The sequence below is a fragment of the Hyla sarda genome, chromosome 10 (assembly GCF_029499605.1).
Source record: "Hyla sarda isolate aHylSar1 chromosome 10, aHylSar1.hap1, whole genome shotgun sequence".
NCBI lineage: Eukaryota > Metazoa > Chordata > Amphibia > Anura > Hylidae > Hyla > Hyla sarda.
Genome location: NC_079198.1, coordinates 82,362,233 through 82,379,320, shown reverse-complemented (window position 1 = coordinate 82,379,320; position 17,088 = coordinate 82,362,233).

The window sequence follows — 17,088 nt, the reverse complement described above, 5'->3', positions numbered from 1 at the left end:
TGTAACGCATTTTCTCCCGAGTACAGAGATACCCCATATGTGGCCCTAAACTGTTGCCTTGAAATACGACAGGGCTCCGAAGTGAGAGAGCGCCGTGCGCATTTGAGGTCTAAGTTAGGGATTTTCATAGGGACGGACCCGGATGCAAGAATTAGACTTGCCTCCGATACCAAAATTACCCTATGGCAATGTTTCCCAAACAGGGTGCCTCCAGCTGTTGCAAAGCTCCCAGCATGCCTGGACAGTCAATGGCTGTCCGGCAATATTGGGAGTTGTTGTTTTGCAACAGCTGGAGGTTCCCTTTTGGAAACAGTGCCGTACCATAAGTTTTTCATTTTAAATTGGGGGGGGGGGGGGGGGGCTATGTAAGGGGGTGTATATGTAGTGTTTTACTTTTTATTTTGTGTTAGTGTAGTGTTTTTAGGGTACATTCACACGGGCAGGGTTTTACAGCGACTTTCCCGTTGGGAGTTTGAGCTGCAGTGGAAAATTTGCTGCATCTCAAACTTGCAGCGAGAAACTCACTCTAAACCCCACCCTTGTGAATGTACCCTGACAGCCGAAGGGCATGTTGAGAGTTGCAGTTATGCACCAACTGGATGAGAACAGTTTGGAGACCACTTTATAGTGGTGTCCAAACTGTGGCCCTCCAGATGTTGCAAAACTACAGCTCCCAGAATGCTGAGACTGTCCAGGCATGCTGGGAGTTGTAGTTCTGCACGATCTGAAGGGCCATATGTTACAGAACTACAACTCCCAGCTTGCCTGGACTGTCTGGGAATGCTGAGATTTGTAGTTTTGCAACATCTTTTTTTTTGTTCCATGACCTGTAGTTTTCAACTGTACCACTTTTGTATAGTTCTGGCTTTTTGATCACTTGTTATTAACTTTTTTGGGGGATGTGACCAAAAATCAGCAATTTTAGAACTTGGAACTTTGCGTTCATGCCATTGTCTTTGCAGGATAGGGAAAGTTTATTTTTTGATTTCTACTCCATTAATATGGATATCAGCTCTAGCTATCTTGGGCCAACACTGCAGCTTGACAGCCATCTTTCCTTCACAGCCATCAGTTGGTCCAATCTCCCAGGGGGAAACTTACGCTTCTCTATAAACATCAGCTTTAGGTGATATCACACGAGGCACCATGCTCCTTTTTTTGTGTAAAAACGGGCAGCATCCTTAAGGGGTAAAAGGAGGTATAAAACCAAAATCTGCAGTTTTCTAGAAAAACCTGTTATTAGCCGGCATTGGTAGAAAAAAAAGCAAGATGTGCTGGGACTTTTTTTGCAACTTTTTATATAGAACATTTTTTACACAACAGTGCAGTGGTCATCAATTTATCATTTGCAACTTTTGTAAAAAGTCCCTAATTTATGCACATGGGACCACATTTATGTACTCACCAAGTCACACCAAGTCTGACCACATGGTAAAAAAGTGTGTATACCATGCAATATATCCAGTCATCATTATCACTTTTTGCACACAGTTCATGGAAGGCCGTGTGACTTTTTGATAAATTAATCCCAGCCACATCAAATACACTGCAAGGAAAAGGGGTTAAAAAAAAAAATTTACATCACACACACCAAAATACATTCCCCACACTAAGTACAAGCTATATAAAAAGTTATTGTGGTGTCCCGATACCGTATTGCATACCGTACCTAGTGCAGAGGTCCCCAAAGTCAGAGTAACTACGTTCAGGTAGGGTTCCTCAGGTGGGACAGCCCATAGTCGCCTCTCCTCAAGTCTATCTTTAATAGTAATAAATGTATATATTTAATAATTATATATCTTCTATAGTAATGTATAGTACTTACCTTGTTCAGCATCGCAGGACCTTCTGTCATGTGACCATGCTAATAATCTCTATGGTATGTTGTAGGACCTTAGGAGATCCTTGGGTCACGTGTTACCCACAAATCTTTGTAATGGTGATTGACATCAGTATGGACCAATTAGCGTTAGTCCAGCCCCTGCCCATATAAGGGAGCTTTGTCCAATTAACGCTCTCTTGGGTTGCTGCTCTCGTGGATGCCGGACTAGCAGGACGGATCTACGCAGCTTTCAAAGACACGCTAGGCCTCAAAAACCTGCCGGCCTCAGGGGAACAAAAACAGTGAGTTCACATCTAAATCCCCGCTAATGCTAGCGTGACTACTGGACCGCAACTAAATACCCTAAATCCAGTGAAACCACGCATAGTACTAAAAGACTCTAAATGCTAAAGTCCCAACCTTTGTCAATCTCCAAGGAAAGCCATTGTTATGCTGAGAGACTGTTATGTTATTGAAGCTTGCAGAAAATCTTCAGTAAAAGTTAATACTGTTTCAGAAACTCTCGGTTGTTGACAATCAATTCTTATTATCTACCGGCGGTAGGAAAAGCATTATTGAGTAGCCCTAACCCTGGCGTCACGAATAGCAAGGGTTAACAAGCACCCTTTAATTGCTGCACAGCCACACTCCCCATACCCTACATCCCCCAGGCTATCACATTATCATCCATTTAAGAAACTTTACATTTCTAGTAACTTCTTTTTTGGTCATTTGCAGGAGAAGAGATACTACAGTCTTTCACTGTCTCTGTAGATATGTGCCCTTTTAGCCCCAAACACAGCATGCTCTCACTCTCTGGTGGCAAAGTCTGATGTTGCAATATTTACTGTCTAGTGGGCTCTAAAATAATGACCCCATTGACTGACCCCTCCTACTCCAAGGTTTGTGGTGTCATAAACTTAAAAAGGAGTGACACTGCTGAGGCGATGGGTCACCAGCTCCATGGTACCAGCGATGGTACCAGTGTTAATTTTGACAACAAATTTTGATTTAGTTTTAATTATAGTCTTTTGACTAAAACAACATTTAGTTTTAGTCATATTTTAGTTAGTTTTCATGTTTTAGCCTACTAAATCTACAGTACAAATCTATATATATAAAACTCAATGGGGGAGATTTATCAATGTAGGTGTGAGGAAGAAATAATTTAAACCATGTCAGCGCTTTCTATATTTTGCATGTCTGTGCAAAATGTATCAACCATGCGCATATTTTTTTGTTAAATTTTGCTCAAACATAGACATTCCTTCATGTTTCTACCGTCTGACACATTGGTTCGTGCACTCCCCGTTGTTCTATATTTGCCCAAGATCTGTTGCCTTTGCGCAAAGTTTTAATATCTAAACAAAAAATGCGCAATAGTAAATTAGTGCCGATAGCAACCAATCAGATTTCATCTTTCATTATTTAAAAAAACCTCTGCAAAATGAAAGAAGTGATCTGATTGGTTGCTATGGGCAACTGGGCAACTTTTCCTGTGCACAGGTTTTGATAAATCTCCCCCATAGAGAACATCGGAAAATATACTATCAAAAAAGATGCACAAAAATACGCAATGAAACTCACTGTGCAAATTTTTGCGCAAAAAAATAAATACACCAGAAAAAGGGATAACTCAATGATAAATGTCCCCCAATGTGTGTATGTATGTATGTATGTGTGTATGTTCCAGCATGAGGTCCAAACAGCTAAAGATATTAACATGAAACTTGGCACACATGTTACTTATATGTCAACAACCAACATAGGATAGGTAATTTAACCCTTACTCACCCCAATTTGCCAAAGTCGGGGTTTTTGTTTAAAGTCCCATACAAGTCTATGGGAAATATATGTTATTGCATAACATCCAAAAGGCTGGAGATATTTTGATAAAACTTGGTCACATGTTATTTATATGTCCACTTTGCAAGCCACAAAAAGGGTAGATAATAAAAGGGGTGGGGCTTAAGCTGTGGGCATGTCTTTATGAGATAGGGTGTGGCTTGCAAGTGGAAAGTGGAAAATGTAGGGAAACCTTAGTAAATACCGTGGAAAAAAATTGAAGGGAATTAAAACCCACAAAGAAACCTACAAAACACTCTAAGTAAATAAGGGCCATTAAGTTTTATATATATATAGATTGGGAAAGGAGGGGCTTATTCACATTTTAAACATTGCTTTGATAGTAAGGCTTTTGACATGGTCCCACATAGAAGACTTATCAATAAACTACAGTCATTGAGCTTGGACTCCCATATTGTTGAGTGGATTAGACAGTGGCTGAGTGACAGACAACAGAGGGTTGTAGTCAATGGAGAATATTCAGAGCAAGGTCTTGTCACCAGTGAGGACCTCAGGGATTTGTAATGGGACCAATTTTGTTTAATATCTTCATTAGTGATATTGCTAAAGGTCTCGATAGTAAGGTATTGGTCTTTTTGCTTAGACGCAAAGATATGTAACAGGGTTGATGTTCCTGGAGGGATCCGCCAAATGGGAAAGGATTTAGGCAAACTAGAAGAATGGTCAGAACTCTGGCAACTGAAATTTAATTTGGACAAGTGCAAGATAATGCTCCTGGGGCGTAAAAACCCTTGGGCAGAATATAGAATATTTGACACAGTCCTGACCCCAGTATCTGAGGAAAGGGATATAGCAGTAATTATTTCAGAAGATTTAAAGGTAGGAAGACAATGTAATAGAGCAGCAGGAAACTCTAGCAGAATGCTTGGATGTATAGGGGGAGGTATAAGCAGTAGAAAGAGAGAAGTGCTCATGCCACTGTACAGAACACTGGTGGGACCTCACTTGGAGTATTGTGTACAGTACTGGAGGCCGTATCTCCAGAAGGATAGACATACTCTTTAGAGAGTTCAGAGAAGAGCTAAACTAGTACATGGATTGCAGGATAAAACTTACCAGGAAAGGTTAAAGGACCATAACATGTATAGAAGAAAAAAGAGACAGAGAGGATATGATAGAGACTTTAAAATACATAAAGGGAATCAACACGGTAAAGGAGGAGAGCATATTTAAAAGAAGAAAAAGTACAAGAGGACATCGTTTTAAATTAGAGGGACAAAGGTTTAAAAGTAATATCAGGAAGTATTACTTTACTGAGAGAGTAGTGGATGCCTGGAATAGCCTCCCTGCAGAAGTGGTCGCTGCAAATACTGTGAAGAAGTTAAAGCATGCATGGGATAGGCATAAGGCTATCCTTCATATAAGATAGGGCCAGGGACTATTCATAGGATTCAATTATTGGGCAGAATAGATGGGCCAAATAGTTCTTATCTGCCGACACATTCTATGTTTCTATGCAGGGGGAATTTTGGTGGGTAGAAAAGTCCGTGGAAATTTGAAATGTCCCTCACCTACATTGCCTCGTGCATAGCGAGATGCCACTGGCTTGATGGTATCGAGCAGAGGGGCCCCAGGTGTTAGTACCTCACAGGGTTAAATATGGCCCTGAGGATTGCCCGTACCTTGATCCAGTTGCTACAGAACCCATCAGACTTCCTTTTGCCCCTAGAGCACTGCTTGGGTTGTGGTTTCACCACGGTAGCGGGATCAGCCAGCAAAGTCTTCAGCTAGCTCTGGAACTTGGGGTAGCTTGGGGACTACCCTCATTGAAGGTATGAGGCAGGAAACAGAGAAACAGTTCTTCACAAGAGGTGTGGGAAACTGCAGACAGCAGGTATGACTCTCTTATAGGCCTGGGCTCACTGACCATACAATTTAAATCTCCTCTCTGTCCCAAGGGACTAGGGTTGAGGCAGACTGACTCAACTTGATTGACTGAGGACTTTTACTGTGGCTACTCACCAGCTATTACAGTAGAAATCAATCAACTCTTGCATAGAAGCTAAAGGCACAATAGGCAAGTAAACTCCAACACAGAGTCCTTTCCAGACACAAAGTATGTAGCTAGACTGTCACACCCTTGCTTCTCCCAGGATCTAGAAGTTCTGTTACCCTAACGAAGTCCCTGCAGCTGTGATGCTCCCAGACCTATTAGAGGGTGTGGAGTCTGGTCCATTAGCGTTTTATTCCGGCATCCACACCCTCTGAGTTGGCTACTTATACACCACTCACTCCAGTGTTACCTGCCTCACTCAGTATAGGGACAGTCATCCAGTTTGGAGTCTGTTGCTTAGGGCAGATCATGGAGAAGACAATGATAGAGGCTGTTAGTGAGTTAAGGGCTACACTAGTGGCATAGCGGAGGCCCCCGCAGCCTAGGTATGGGCCCCCAGCAGTGGAAAAATCCACCCCCCACCTCAGAAGATAAAGTGAGTGGCAATGCACATGTACATCGCGCCACTCAGTACTGTACAGGAGCGGGGAACATGAATCCCCACTACTGTGTGTGTTGCACTCGGGCGGCGCTAATGTGACCCAACACCCCGCCTCCCATTTACCTCGGCTGACAGCTGCACTGGCTTCTGAGAGCAGACGTCACGTGCCCCGCGCAGGCACGCATGTCTGCTGGAGGGAAGCAGCGTATGCTGGCACATTACCGATGTGCTGAGCCCAGACCTTAGGAGCAGAGGAGCACTGCGGAGCAAGAAGACAGGCGGCTGAGCAGTATACCGGCAGAGCATGCTGCCTTCAGTACTCCGACCACTGCTTCTCCAGTCCAGGGACCTACTGCTATTGCCTATAGGTCACGGACCGGAGGAGCAGTAAATGGAGCAGGGGCAGACTGACAGGAGCCTCCCCAACAACTTCCCCCAGCAACTTCCCCCACCGACACTGGCCTACAAAAACACAACCAATGCCCGCCCCCATAACCTTCCCCCTCCCTCCTCCTGAACCCCCAACAGCCCTATAACCCCCTAAACTCCCCATCCCCCTGACCTGGTCACTCACTCACATATGCTAACACCGCCCTTGAACAGATGCACTGGGACACTTCATGTGTCCCTGGAAGCAGACGTGCGGGTAAATTTTAGGGTCAGCTGCAGAGCCATAGGCTGTATCAGGGCATGCTGGGTGTTGTTGTTAATAACTTCAACTTCCAGTATTCCTTGACACAGCCTCTGGCTTTGCAGCTGGACCAAAACTACAACTCCCAGCATGTTGCACTATCTAGTAGTATAGTTTATGGTGCAACATGCTGGGAGTTGTAGTTTTGGGCTTGCTGCAGAGCCATAGGTTGTATCAGGGCATGCTGGGCATTGTACAACTCTCAGCATTCATTGACACATCCTATGGCTCTGCAGCAAGCCCAAAACTACAACTCCCAGCATGCTGCACCACAACATATACTACTATATAGTGCAACATACTGGGAGTTGTAGTTTTGGTCCAGCTGCAAAGCCAGAGGCTGGTTCAAGGAATAATGGGAGTGCCGACAATAACACTGATATGGTCTTGCTATGGCAGAGCATTGTTCAGTGTTTGCAATCAAAAGATCACATGTAATGTTGGGGCAAAAAAATTGTGAATAAAATATATATTAAAAAGTTAATAAATGTGAATAAGCCCCTTCCAGAATAAGAGTTTGAATACCCCCTTTTCCCATTTTTCTAATAAAATAATGTAAACAAAAATATAAATAAGTGGTATAGCCACATGCAGAAATGTCCAAACTATTAACCACTTAAGTACCAGGCCAATTTCATTGTTGCACTTTCTTTTTTTTTTCTCCTCGCCCTTTAATAGCCATAACTCTTATTTTTTCATCTACTGACCCATATAAGGGCTTATTTTTTGCAAGACCAATTGTACTTTGTAACATCTTCATTAATTTTTCCATAACATGTGCTCCAAAATGGAAAGAATAATATTTGTGAAGTTACCGTATTTATCGGCGTATAACACGCACTTTTTAGGCTAAAATTTTTAGCCTAAAGTCTGTGTGCGTGTTATACGCCGATACCCCCCCAGGAAAGGCAGGGGGAGAGAGGCCGTCGCTGCCCGCTTCTCTCCTCCTGCCTTTCCTGGGGTCTAGAGCGCTGCTGTCGGCCCTTTTCACCCCCTGGTTATCGGCACCGCTGCCTGTTCTGTCCCCCTGACTATCGGTGCCGGCGCCAATAGCCAGGGAGAGAGAAGCGGCACCGACAGCCAGGAGGAGAGAAGGGGCAGCGGTACCCATTGCCGGCGCCGCTGCCCCGTTGCCTCCCCGGTGGCATAATTACCTGAGTCCGGTCCGCGCTGCTCCGCTGCTCCAGGCCTCCGTCGTGCGTCCCCGGCGTCGTTGCTATGCGCTGAACGGCGCGGCGCATGACGTCAGAGCGCCGCGCCGTGCATAGCAACGACGCTGGGGACGCACGACGGAGGCCTGGAGCAGCGCGGACCGGACTCAGGTAATTATGCCACCGGGGATGGGGGGAGGCAACGGGGCAGCGGCGCCGGCAATGGGTGCCGCTGCCCCTTCTCTCCCCCTGGCTGTCGGCGCCGCTTCTCTCTCCCTGGCTATCGGTGCCGGCACCGATAGTCAGGGGGACAGAACGGGCAGCGGCGCCGATAACCAGGGGTTAAAAAGGGCCGACAGCAGCGCTCTAGACCCCAGGAAAGGCAGGGGGAGAGAAGCGGGCAGCGACGGCCTCTCTCCCCCTGCCGTTCCTGGGGGTATGTCGGGGTATACACGCGCACACACGCACCCTCATTTTATCATGGTTATTTGGGTAAAAAACTTTTTTTACCCAAATATCCGTGGTAAAATGAGGGTGCGTGTTATAGGCCGGTGCGTGCTATACCCCGATAAATACGGTAAATTCCTTTTTTTACGACATTAACCATGCAGTCAAACTAACATGTAATCATGATACTTTAAGTCAGCACCATTATTACAATACCCAATTTGCATTGTTTGCCTCATGTTTTACTAATTAAAAAAAAAATTTAAAAACTTTTTTAAACATTTTTTTTCATTGACATTTTCTGACCACTATAACTTTAAAAAAAAATGTTTTTGGTTACTGGGCTCTATGAGGGCTAATTTTTTGTGCCGTGATCTATAGTTTTTATCTGTACCATTGTAGTATTGATTGGACTTTTAAATCGGTTTTTAATAAATTTTTTCTGGGGTATGATGTAATTAAAAAAATTCTGGGGTTTGGTATTGTTAACGTTTATGCCATTCATCCTTCGGGATAAATAATGTTATATTTTAACAGATCGGACAATTAAGTAATAATAATGTTTTCCAGTGGAGTACCCCTTTAAAGGAGTAGTCCAGTGGTGATTCAGTGGTGAGCAACTTATCCCCTATCATAAGGATAGGGGATAAGTTGCAGATCGCGGGGGGTCCGACCGCTGGGGCCCCCTGCGATCTCCTGTACGGAGCCCCGACAGCCCGCTGGAAGGGGGCGTGTCGACCTCCGCACGAGGCGGCGGCCGACACGCCCCCTCAATACAACTCTATGGCAGAGCCGAAGCGCTGCCTTCGGCAATCTCCGGCTCTGCCATAGAGATGTATTGAGGGGGCGTGTCGGCCGCCGCCTCGTGCGGGGGTCGACACCCGCTATCTCGGCGGAGAGTCGGGGCCCCGTACAGAGAGATCGCAGGGGGCCCCAGCGGTCGGACCCCCCGCGATCTCAAACTTATCCCCTATCCTTAGGATAGGGGATAAGTTTTTCACCACTGGACTACCCCTTTAAGGCCACAGTGTGTAGTAGTATTTATCAGCCGCATTGAATGATGTTGCTGGGCACTGAGGTTGGTGTCAGGAAGGAAGATAGAGTGCCAGTGTGTGTTAGTTTTATATGCAGAGTTAGCATTGGGTGGTAGTATTATATTAAAGGGGTACTCCGGTGCTTAAACATCTTATCCCCTATCCAAAGGATAGGGGATAAGATGCCTGATCACGGGAGTCCCGCCGCTGAGGACCCCCGGGATCATGCACGCGGCACCCCGTTTGTAATCAGTGCCCGGAGCGTGTTCGCTCCGGGACTGATTACCGGCGACCGCAGGGCCGACGGTGTGTGACGTCACACCTCCACCCCAGTGTGATGTCACGCTCCGTCCCTCAATGCAAGCAGACGGGAGGGGGCGTGATAGCTATTACGCCCCCTCCCGTAGGCTTGCATTGAGGGGCGGAGCGTGACGTCACACGGGGGCGGAGGCGTGACGTCACACGCCACCCGCCCTGCGGTCGAACCCGCTCCGGGCACTGATTACAAATGGGGTGCCGCGTGCATGATCTCGGGGGTCCCCAGCGGCGGGACTCCCGCGATCAGGCATCTTATCCCCTATCCTTTGGATAGGGGATAAGATGTTTAAGCACCGGAGTACCTCTTTAAAGTGCACATATATAGTAGTATTATATTCTAAGGCCACATTGTGTGGTAGTAATATATTCAGAGGGTGCAGTGTGTGCTAGTAATGTATAGTAATATATTCAGAGGGTGCAGTGTGTGGCAGTATTATATTCAGAGGGTGCAGTGTGTGGCAGTATTATATTCACAGGGTGCAGCGTGTGGTAGTAATATATTCAGAGGGTGCAGTGTGTGCTAGTAATGTATACAGAGGGTTCAGTGTCTGGCAGTATTATATTCAGAGGGTGCAGTGTTTGTCAGTATTATATTCAGAGGGTACAGTGTGTGGCAGTATTATATTCAGAGGGTGCAGTGTTTGTCAGTATTATATTCAGAGGGTACAGTGTGTGGCAGTTTTATATTCAGAGGGTGCCGTGTGTGGCAGTATTATATTCAGAGGGTGCAGTGTGTGCTAGTAATGTATTCAGAGGATTCAGTGTCTGGCAGTATTATATTCAGAGGGTGCAGTGTGAGGCAGTATTATATTCACAGGGTGCAGTGTGTGGTAGTAATATATTCACAGGGTGCAGTGTGTGCTAGTAATGTATTTAGAGGGTTCAGTGTCTGGCAGTATTATATTCAGAGGGTGCAGGGTGTGGCAGTATTATATTCAGAGGGTGCCGTGTGTAGCAGTATTATATTCAGAGGGTGCCATGTGTGGCAGTATTATATTCAGAGGGTGCCGTGTGTGGCAGTATTATATTCAGAGGGTGCCATGTGTGGCAGTATTATATTCAGAGGGTGCCGTGTGTGGCAGTTCTCAATTGTTTATTTACTTAGGTTGTAAAACATAGATAATTGTCCTATTTTATCTACGCTATATATTGTACACTACAGTGACATTTAAAAAAAATAAAAAATAAATGTAAGTATTACTTACAAATGCTCTTCATACGTCCATAGAAAATGGCTATGGGTGGTTCATATCAGTATGGTTGGAGCAATTGGCATAGGTGTGGCATACCTTGCGGGGAGGAGCATAGGGGCCTCCTCAGTAGGTCTCACATGGGGGCCCCCAAATGTATTGTTACCCCACTGGGCTACACAAATCCCTGCTGAATGTGACGAGTGGTTTGTTGTACAAACGACATCGACAGGTCTCAACGGGTCCCATTGGCTTTGTAAGGAGTCTGTCTGGTTTCTGTCTGGTGTTTGTTGTCTTGCTGGAGTTCAGTGGAGAAAAAAACTGTTCTGCAGTATTTTTTTTGTCCCAGCTTGTCTTTTTAACCCCTTAACGACCACGAACGTATATTTACATCCATGGCCGGCTCCTGTTATTTGAAGCTCCTGAGTGTGCTTCATATCTGCTGGGTCCCGGTTGCTATCAGCAGCCAGGACCCGCGGCTAATACCGGACATCACCGATGGGGCTAATATCTGGTATTAACCATTTAGACGCCGCGATCAAAGTTCATTGCGGCATCTAAAATGGGAGAAATCAATGCCAGTTAGCTGTTTGGGACCGCTGCGGTAAAATCGTGGCATCCCATACAGCTGAGAGGACAGCACGCCTTACCTTGCTTCCCGCTGTCCGATCGTCGTTTGATTGCTCCAAGCCTGAGCAATCGAGTACAGATAGCACTGATCATTGCTATGCTATGGCATAGCATAGATCAGTATATGCAATCAAAGGATTGCAAGTAATAGTCCCCTATGGGACAAAAAAAAGTGTAAAAATAGTTTTAAAAAAAAGTTAATAAATGTGATTTAACCCCTTCCTAAATAAAAGTTTGAATTACCCCCCCCCCCTTTTCCCATAAAAAAAAAATGTAAACAAAAATAAACATCTGGTATCGCCACATGAGTAAATGTCCGAACTATTAAAATATAATGTTAATTAAACCGCGGTTAATGGTGTACACATAAAGTTCCAAAGTCCAAAATTGCGTATTTTTTGGTCACTTTGTTTACCCTAAAAAAATTTATAAAAATGGATCAAAAAGTCTGATCAAAACAATCATGGTACCGATAAAAACTTTACATCACGGCACAAAAAATGAGCCCTCATACCACCCCATATACACAACAATTATAAACATACAAATTTTGCTGCATGTAGTTATATATTTTTTTAAGTAGTAAAATAAAAAAAAACTATATAAATTGTGTATCATTGTAACCGTATGGACCTACAGAATAAAAATATGGTGTCATTTTTACTGGAAAGGGCACTTCGCAGAATCAGAAGCCCCCAAAAGTTACAAAATAATTTTTTTACAATTTTGCCCCACAAATATTTGATTTTGCCATAAATCTTTGGGTGAAATGATTGATGTCATTACAAAGTACAATTAGTGGCACAAAAAACAAGCCCTCATATGGGTCTGTAGGTGGAAAGCGTTATGATTTTTAAAAGGTGAGGAGGAAAAAAACGAAAGTGCAAAAATGGAAAAACATTCATGGGTTAATGGGTTTATCAAATGGAGCTCCCTGAATGGAGCACTAACACTGCTGTGAACAAGGCTGTAACAGTATTGTCTTGTGTAAGGGGGCAAGAGATGGTTACTTGTACACTGCTCAAAAAATAAAGGGAACACTGTCCACTCAGGAAGCAACACTGATTGACAATCAATTTCACATGCTGCTGTGCAAATGGAAAAAACAACAGGTGAAAATTATAGGCAATTAGCAAGACACCTCCAAAAAAAGTGGTTCTGCAGGTGGTGACCACAGACCACTTCTCAGTTCCTATGCTTCCTGGCTGATGTTTTGGTCACTTTTGAATGATGGTGGTGCTTTCACTCTAGTGGTAGCATGAGATGGAGTCTACAACCCACACAAGTGGCTGAGGTAGTGCAGCTCATCCAGGATGGCACATCAATGCGAGCTGTGGCAGGAAGGTTTGCTGTGTCTGTCAGCGTAGTGTCCAGAGCATGGAGGCGCTACCAGGAGACAGGCCAGTACATCAGGAGACGTGGAGGAGGCCGTAGGAGGGCAACAACCCAGCAGCAGGACCGTTACCTCTGCCTTTGTGCAAGGAGGAGCACTGCGAGATCCCTGAAAAATGACCTTCAGAAGGCCACAAATGTGCATGTGACCACTCAAACGGTCAAAAACAGACTCCATGAGGGTGGTATGAGGGCCCGACATCCACAGGTGGGGGTTGTGCTTACAGCCCAACACTGTGCAGGACATTTGGCAAAGATCGGCAAATTCGCCACTAGCACCTGTGCTCTTCACAGATGAAAGCAGGTTCACACTGAGCACATGTGACTGACGTGACAGAGTCTGGAGATGCCGTGGAGAACGTTCTGCTGCGTGCAACATCCTACAGCATGACCGGTTTGGTGGTGGGTCAGTAATGGTGTAGGGTGGCATTTCTTTGTGCCCTCCATGTGCTTGCCAGAGGTAGCCTGACTGCCATTAGGTACCGAGATGAGATCATCAGACCCCTTGTGAGACCATATGCTAGTGCGGTTCCTCCTAATGCAAGACAATGCTAGACCTCATGTGGCTGGAGTGTGTCAGCAGTTCCTGCAAGAGGAAGGCATTGATGCTATGGACTGGCCACCCGTTCCCCAGACCTGAATCTGATTGAGCACATCTGGGACATCATGTCTCGCTCCATCCACCAACAGAATGCACCACAGAATGTGCAGGAGATGGCAGATGCTGGACATCCCTCAGAGACCATCCGCCACCTCATCTGGAGTATGCCCATGTGTTGTAGGGAGGTCATACGGACACGTGGAGGCCACACACACTACTGAGCCTCATTATAACTTGTTTTAAGGACATTACATAAAGTTTGATCAGCCTGTAGTATGGTTTTCCACTTTGATTTTGCGTGTGACTCCATAGCCAGACCTCCATGGGTTGATAAATTTGATTTCCATTGATAATTTTTGTGTGATTTTGTTGTCAGCGCATTCAACTATGTAAAGACGAAAGTATTTCATACGATTAGTTCATTCATTCAGATCTAGGATGTGTTATCTTAGCGTTCCCTTTATTTTTTTGAGCAGTGTAGTTTACCACCCTTATGGCTGGGGTAATGTTCTGTTATTTTGACTGATGATAAATGCTTCTTGTAAGCCCCCATCCTTTATGGCCCCATAATCAGAGTGGGCAGAAATACCACAACTATGTGTCTGCTATGCCAAGCCCCCGAAGATAATGCACCAAACTTATAGACAGAGGAGGCGGTTGATTCTTTTATTAATGAAGGTTTCTATTGATTAAAATCATGTAATATTTCTTTGTGGAGTTTATAAATTTGCTAAAATCGATCTTGTCAAGAGGTTAAATGTACTTCTATCTACTTTCCAAGAATGCTTAGGTTTCTATGGGAACAGCTATGTCCAGAAAGATAATATTGACCTAAGTGCCGCAAAGTTTACACAGCGATGCCGAATACTAGAGGAAGTTGGAAAGTAAGAGCATTCACTGTAAATATTTTTTACCATGGGGAAAGTGCAATCCTTTAATAATAGAACATAGTAAGGCAGTGATAACAGGTTCATGTTTATAGCTGTCAGATCACTATTTTTACAGAGCATGCTTTGGAATGAGATACGCTGAGTGTTTTCTTTAGTTAACTCCAGCTTTCTGGCTTCATTTTTCATAAGTGTCTCCGCTTAAAGAAAAAATAAAGACTTAAAAAGGAATGGTTGGTACTTTATGTCCTGTAAATAATGAATCATGCTTATTTATATTCCAGCAGGGGTGGCAATATAATGAATCTGCTGCAGAGGCATTCAAGGAGGGGAAAGTAAAAATTAGGGATCGACCGATATAGATTTTTTTAGAGCAAATACAGATACTAATAACCTGTGAACTTTCAGGCCAATAGCCGATATTCCCCCCTTGTAGACAGCAGGCCCCATCCCCTTGTAGACAGCAGCCCCCCCCCTTATAGACAGCAGCCCCCCCCCTTATAGACAGCAGCCCTCCCCTTATAGACAGCAGGCCCACCCTCCTCCTCTTGTAGACAGCTTACCTGCGGCTATCCTTGGGTGTTGCCGCTCCGCTGTCCCATTCTCCCGATCGCATCATGGCGTCCTATGGAGGAGCATGTGACATACATGTCACTCTGCTTCCTCCGTAGCGTTATGCTGGGTGCAGGGGATGAGGAGTGAAGTGTGTGTCACATGCTCCTCCATAGGACACCATGATGCGATCGGTAGAACGGGACAGCGGAGCAAGGCCGCACAGCAGCAGGTATCGGGGGCGCACGCGCTGGACACATTATCGGCATTATCGGCAATGTTTGATGCCGATACCGATAACTTAAAAAATCGTGAGTCTAAAACCCATTTTACTTAGTGACAAATGTGAATAATGTAACCTATGAATTATCTTAAAAATCAAAATTTTGTGATTATTATTAACTGAAGCCTTTGAGATATTAACCACCACCTTCCAATCCTCTATAGTGATTTCCTCTCATTCTTGTGCTCATTTTTCTAATTTTTCTTTATTCCTAGTGTCAGGTGCAAGGCCTGTGTTACGCCGAGCGCTCCGGGTCCCCGCTCCTCCCCGGAGCGCTCGCTACACTCTCGCTACTGCAGCGCTCCGGTCAGATCCACTGACCCGGTGCGCTGCGATTCCGCCTCCAGCCGGGATGCGATTCGCGATGCGGGTGGCGCCCGCTCGCGATGCGCACCCCGGCTCCCGTACCTGACTCGCTCTCCGTTGGTCCTGTCCCGGCGCGCGCGGCCCCGCTCCCTAGGGCGCGCGCGCGCCGGGTCTCTGCGATTTAAAGGGCCACTGCGCCGCTGATTGGCGCAAGTGGTTCTAATTAGTGTGTTCACCTGTGCACTCCCTATGTATACCTCACTTCCCCTGCACTCCCTCGCCGGATCTTGTTGCCATTGTGCCAGTGAAAGCGTTTCCTTGTGTGTTCCTAGCCTGTGTTCCAGACCTCCTGCCGTTGCCCCTGACTACGATCCTTGCTGCCTGCCCCGACCTTCTGCTACGTCCGACCTTGCTTCTGTCTTCTCCCTTGTACCGCGCCTATCTTCAGCAGTCAGAGAGGTTGAGCCGTTGCTAGTGGATACGACCTGGTCACTACCGCCGCAGCAAGACCATCCCGCTTTGCGGCGGGCTCTGGTGAATACCAGTAGTGACTTAGAACCGGTCCACTAGCACGGTCCACGCCAATCCCTCTCTGGCACAGAGGATCCACCTCCTGCCAGCCGGCATCGTGACAGTAGATCCGGCCATGGATCCCACTGAAGTTCCTCTGCCAGTTGTCGCCGACCTCACCACGGTGGTCGCCCAGCAGTCACAACAGATAGCGCAACAAGGCCACCAGCTGTCTCAACTGACCGTGATGCTACAGCAGCTACTACCACAGCTTCAGCAATCATCTGCTCCGCCAGCTCCTGCACCTTCTCCGCAGCGAGTGGCCGCTTCAGGCCTACGACTATCCTTGCCGGATAAATTTGATGGGGACTCTAAATTTTGCCGTGGCTTTCTTTCTCAATGTTCCCTGCACTTGGAGATGATGTCGGACCAGTTTCCTACTGAAAGGTCTAAGGTGGCTTTCGTAGTCAGCCTTCTGTCTGGAAAAGCTCTGTCATGGGCCACACCGCTCTGGGACCGCAATGACCCCGTCACTGCCTCTGTACACTCCTTCTTCTCGGAAATTCGAAGTGTCTTTGAGGAACCTGCCCGAGCCTCTTCAGCTGAGACTGCCCTGTTGAACCTGGTCCAGGGTAATTCTTCCGTTGGCGAGTACGCCGTACAATTCCGTACTCTTGCTTCAGAACTATCCTGGAATAATGAGGCCCTCTGCGCGACCTTTAAAAAAGGCCTATCCAGCAACATTAAAGATGTTCTGGCCGCACGAGAAATCCCTGCTAACCTACATGAACTCATTCATCTAGCCACTCGCATTGACATGCGTTTTTCCGAAAGGCGTCAGGAGCTCCGCCAGGATATGGACTTTGTTCGCACGAGGCGTTTTTTCTCCCCGGCTCCTCTCTCCTCTGGTCCCCTGCAATCCGTTCCTGTGCCTCCCGCCGTGGAGGCTATGCAGGTCGACCGGTCTCGCCTG